This window comes from Arachis duranensis, chromosome 9, assembly GCF_000817695.3.
Source record: "Arachis duranensis cultivar V14167 chromosome 9, aradu.V14167.gnm2.J7QH, whole genome shotgun sequence".
NCBI lineage: Eukaryota > Viridiplantae > Streptophyta > Magnoliopsida > Fabales > Fabaceae > Arachis > Arachis duranensis.
Window position 1 is genome coordinate 95102895 of NC_029780.3, and position 6083 is coordinate 95108977.

The 6083-nt window shown below is 36.3% G+C and overlaps 1 non-coding gene across 1 annotated transcript; it reads right to left on the bottom strand.

The window, feature by feature from the left end:
* Positions 1 to 2932: 2932 nt before the first annotated feature.
* LOC127742089 (small nucleolar RNA R71) lies at positions 2933 to 3041 on the bottom strand. The gene has a single exon (XR_008003277.1). It is a non-coding gene; the product is annotated as a small nucleolar RNA R71 (small nucleolar RNA).
* Positions 3042 to 6083: the final 3042 nt, after the last annotated feature.

Genomic DNA, 6083 nt, shown 5'->3' on the forward strand with positions numbered 1-6083 from the left:
TAGACAGGTTGCATTGCATACTTTCTATCATACCTCTTCACTCCTTTATAGTTTCTCTTAAGTTTAGCATGAGGACATGCTAATGCTTAAGTGTGGGGAGGTTGATAAACCTCTATTTCATGGTTTATCTTGTGCTTAATTGAGTGGATTTTATCAACCTTTCATACAATTATTCATACTATTTGTATGGTTTTACTTTTTTCCTTCCTGATTTTGTGCTATAATTGAAAATATGCTTCTTTGGACTTTAAATTTTCTATGTTTGAATCTCTCTTATTACTATTTGATGCCTTAATATGTGTGTTAAGTGATTTCAGAGATTACAGGGCAGGAATGGCTTAGAGGATGGAAAGGAAGCATGCAAAAGTGGAACAAATACAAGAAGTTGAAGGAACTGCAAAGCTGTCAGCCTGACCCTCTCGCACTAAAATGACCATAACTTGAGCTACAAAGGTCCAAATGATGCGATTTCAGTTGTGTTGGAAAGATAACGTCTAGGGCTTCAATTTGATATATAATTTGTCATAGTGGCCATACAGCTAGGCGATGCAAACGCGTGCTCCACGCGGACGCGTTGCAGTGACGAAAATCAGCGTGGCAGATTTCGCAACTAGCGAATCCTGGGCTACTTCCGGCCCAGTTTCAAGCCCAAAAAACACAGATTAAAGGCTGCAAAGTGGAGGAATGAGAAAGACGACTGAGAATATACTTTTCATAATTTAGATGTAGTTTTTAGAGAGAGAGAGAGGCTCTCTCCTCTCTCTTAGGTTTTAGGATTAGGATTCCTCTTAAAGGATTTAGGATTTCTTCTTCTCAAATTCCAGGTTTAATGTTCGTTTTATTTATTTCCCCAATTTAATTTATGAAATTTTCCATGTTAGAATTGATATCTTCATTTAATATAATTTGAGGTATTTAAGAATTATGATTTCTTTCTTTTATTTATATAAATAATTTAGATTTTTCCTTTTTGGCTTTGGTTGAGTCATTGGAGACACTTGAGTTATCAAACTCATTGTTGATGGAAAATTGTAATTCTTCAATAATTAATTCGAGTTCCAATAACTCTAGCCTTTCCCAAGGAAAGACTAGGACTTGAGGAATCAAATTGATTTATCCACTTTACTTCATAGTTAGAGGTTGACCAAGTGGGAGCAAAAGCCAATTCGCATCACAATTGATAAGGATAACTAGGATAGGACTTCCAATTCTCATACCTTGCCAAGAGCTTTATTAGTTATTATTTTAACAACTTGTTATTTAAATTACCTGTTCCCTATTTCAAAAAACCCAAAAATATACATTTTTCCATAACCAATAATAAAGCATACTTCCTTGCAATTCCTTGAGAAGACGACCCAAGGTTTGAATACTTCGGTTATTTATTTTTATTGGGTTTGTTCAAGTGACAAATAAAACTTTTGTACGAAAGAATTCTCTGTTCGTTTAGAAACTATACTTACAATGCGATTATATTTTTATATTTCTTTACCGATAGAAAATCAGTTCGTCAACGTGACATATAATCCTCTTATATTTGGGTAATTAGGATTTTTGCGGCATATAAACTAGGATTTGATCTTCACCCTCTAATTGGAATTAATTGACCAAGGAATTGGCGATTGATGAAAGTTAGAGGAGACTAGAAAGGTCTAAGGAATTAGGGTCTAGTCACATATAGTTTGCATGAATTAAATATTGCATGATTAAAATAGTTAGTAAGAAAAGTCAATCCAGAAAATAGATAACTCTGAAGCCTTAACTGCCTTCTTCATATTGTTCTTCCCAACTTATTTTATTGCCAGTCTTTTGATATTCTAAATTCCTGTTTAATGTTTTTGAACACCAAAACACTATTTTCTACTTGTCTAACTAAGTAAATTACTTAACCATTGTTGCTTAATCCATCAATTCTCGTGGGATCGACCCTCACTCACCTGAGGTATTACTTGGTACGACCCGGTGCACTTGCAGGTTAGTTTGTGGTTAGAAATTCCGCACCAAGTTTTTGGCGCCGTTGCCGGGGATTGATAGTGATTAACAACTATTAGTTTTTTGATTGCTTAGATTAGGCGTTTTAGTTTTAATTTTATTTAAATTTTGCTTTAGTATTTTCGAAAAAAATATAATTAATTAAATAGTACTAATATTTTTCTTAATTTTTGAAATTAAGTTTGGTGTCTCCTAGTTAGTCTTATTTTATTTTATTTTTTCTTATTTAATTTGCCTAATAATTTAGGAAATTTTTAGTATTAATTTTTCTAGTAATTTTCGAATTCTAGTGATTGTTTATTTTATTCAATATTTTAATCTCTTTATTCATGTTACCTCACTGGGAATTCTCTACACTCTGACGTAGAGAGTTCCATCTTTTCTTGTCTTCTGTTTTTTTATGTGCAGGAACAGAGATAAAGAAAACCTCTTAGACTTTGATCCTGAACCTGAAAGGACTTTTAGGCAACGTTTGCAACAAGCAAGACTTTACAAGGCTGCAGAATCCATTATGGATCCTAACGATGCTGCTAATGCCAATGTGGCAAATTCGAATGGGAATAAGCAACAAAGGAGAGTGCTTGGCTCTTACCCCGCTCCTACTACAGATCTTTATGGAAAAAGCATTGTGGTGCCTCCTATAGTTGCGAACAACTTTGAGTTGAAGCCACAATTGGTCACCCTGGTGTAACAGAACTGCCAGTATCATAGTCTTCCCCACGAAGACCCAAACCAATTTATTTCCAATTTTCTGCAGATTTGTGATACTATGAAGACAAATGGAGTGAACCCAGAGGTGTACAAACTCATGCTCTTCCCGTTTGCTCTGAGTGATGGAGTAAAGCTATGGCTAGATTCCCAATCCAAGGAGAGTATGGATACTTGGAACAAGGTTGTTACTGAGTTTCTTACTAAATTTTTTCCACCAAAGAAGCTGACTAAACTTAGGGTGGAGGTTTAGACCTTCAGGCAGAAGGATGGTGAAACTCTTTATGAAGCTTAGGAGAGATACAAGCTACTAACTAGGCAATGCCCTCTGGACATGTTCTCCAAATGGACCCAACTAGATATCTTTTATGAAGGTTTGGGTGAAATGTCCAAGATATGCTTAGATAATTCTGTAGGAGGTTCATTGCACAAGAAGAAGACACCGGAAGAGACTATTGAGCTTATTGAATTGGTTGCTAGCAACCAATATTTATACTCATCTAACAGGAATCCTGTGAACTCTGAGGCTCCTCAGAAGAAGGGTGTCATGGAAGTAGAAGCTCTTAATGCTATTCTTGCTCAGAACAAGCTTATGTCTCAGCAAATAAGTCTACTTACTCAACATATGGGTGGCATGCAAGTCTCAGCTATCAACACCCAAAATCTACCTCAAGAGGTCTCTTATGACAAGACAGGTAATTTTGTGCAAAATGATAATTATGATTATGCTCAATCCTCTTCTGAACAAGTCAATTACATGGGGAGTGGTCAAAGAAATCCCAATAATGATCCATACTCCAAGACATACAATCAGGGGTGGAGAAATCACCCAAATTTTGGGTGGGGAGACTGGTGCGGTATTTTATAACCCACAAACTAATCGGCAAGTATACCGGGTCGTACCAAGTAATACCTCAGGTGAGTAAAGGTTGATCCCACGAGGATTGATGGATCAAGCAACAATAATTGAGTGATAGACTTAGTCAGGCAAACAGAAAGTAATGTTTGGGCAATATAAAAGACATTAAACAATATAAAGAATATTAAAGGATAGCAAGTAAATAAATTGGGAAGAAAATATGGAGAAAATATTCAAGGCTTCAGAGTTATCTATTTTTCCGGATTAACTTTTCTTACTAACTATTTTAATCGTGTAGGATTTAATTTATGGCAAACTATATGTGACTAGACCCTAATTCCTTAGACCTTTCTAGTCTCCTCTAAAATTCATTAACTGCCAATTCCTTGGTCAATTAATTCCAATTAGAAGCTGCATGATCAAATTCCAGTTTATATGCCACAAAAACTCTAATTACCCAAAAATAAAAGGATTATATGTCACGTATCCCATTAAATCTAGATAATTAAAATTTAGGAGAATATGTTTTCAAGCTGTTGTTCAAGTAAAGAGCTTTTCCAAGTTTTACAAGAACTCAAATAGAAAGACGGTCATACTTCCGTTCCACCCAAATTCATAAGATAAAGAGCGAAAATAATTCTTAAATTATAAATCCATACATGAATTAAAATAGAAAAAGCAATAAAATCAATCCATACAAATAGACAGAGCTCCTAACCTTAACAGTGGAGGTTTAGTTGCTCAAGGTTTACAGAAAAACTAGGATTGTGATAAAATATACAGAGTTCTAATCTGATGGCATGTAAAGTTCGTTCTAATTCCCTAATGGAACCCCCTTTTTTATAACTAATCCTAATTAATTTAAAATCTAATTATTTAAAATTAAAAATAATATCTTTTCCTAAAAAATAAGATTTGAATTTAAATCAGAATAATCAGCAGGTCTTCAGTTGATGGGTAGGGACCACATGTTTTGTCCATTCTGCAGCTTCTAATTTGTGTTTTCTGGGCTGAAAGCTGGGTCAAAACATCCCAGAAATCGCCCCCATCATTTTTCTGCGTTTTCTGCACGTGGCGCATGTCACACGTACGCGTCGATGGTCTTATTCGCGAGTCACGCAGACGCGTCGGTCATGCTCACGCGTCACTGTGCAATTCTTCAAATCACGCGTACGCGTCAGTCACACACACACGTCGCCATGAAAAGCTCCAAATCACGTGTACGCGTCAATCACGCATACGCGTCGCTCCTCGCTGCCATCTCCTTTCAATCTTGTGCTGTAGAAACTTCACCAAATCCAGCCGGATGTTACCTAAAATAAACAAAATTGCAAAAGACTCAAAGTAGCATCCATATTGGCTAAAAGATAATTAATTCTTTATTAAACTTAACAAATTAGATGCAAATTCACTAGGAAAAGATAGAAAAGATGCTCACACATCAGAGACCAACCTCAGAGACCTCAGAATTTCAACAATATTTCTCAGGGCAGCTTCTAACAGAACAATTATAATAACCGCCAATTTCAATCTCAGCAGCAACAACCACCTCAGTATGCAAACTCTAAATCCCAAAAAGATTCCAATTGGGAGATGATGAGGAGTTTTATGCAGGAAACCAGAGCCTCTATTAGAAACTTGGAAGTGCAAATGGGCCAAATGAGCAAGCAATTACCTGAGAGGTCTGCAAGTATATTTCTAGGTGATACATTGGTGAACTCAGGAGAAGACTGCAAGGTTATTCAATTGAGAAGTGGCAAAGTAGCTGGCTCTGAGACCAAGGCCAATGAAGAATTAGTTGAAAAAGAAGCTCCAGAGGAGAAAAAAGGAAGAAGTAGAGCGCGCCCCTCCTAAGTGTGCAGACAACCCATTCCCTAATTCTCTTGACACTTATCCTACCTTGCCAAAGGCTCCTGAATACAAGCCAAAAATGTCATATCCTCAGAGGATTCAGAAGGCTTCCAAAGAAAAGTAATTTTCTAAATTTTTAGATGTCTTCGAGAAGCTACAGATCAACATTCCTTTTGCAGAGGCTCTTGAGCAAATGCCTCTCTATGCTAAATTTATGAAGGAGTTATTGACCCATAAGAGGAACTAGAAGGAACAAGAAACAATGGTGTTAACCAAGGAATGTAGTGTAATTATTCAACACAAACTTCCTGAGAGGATGTCAGACCCAGGGAGCTTTGTCACTCCTTGCACCATTGGAGATGTCACCATTCAGAGAGCTTTATGTGATCTTGGAGCTAGCATCAATCTAATGCCACTTTCAGTGATGAAGAAGCTTCAAATTGAGGAGGTAAAACCCACTCGTATGTCTCTTCAACTTGTTGATCTTTCTATTAAATTACCTGTGGGTGTTGTTGAGGATTTACTTGTTAAAGTAGGACCATTTATTTTTTCTGTTGATTTTGTTATATTAGACATGGAAGAGGAAGTAAAATCCTCTATTATACTTGGTAGACCCTTTTTAGCTATAGATAGAGCTCTAATTGATGTGCGAAAGGGTGAATTAACCCTAAGG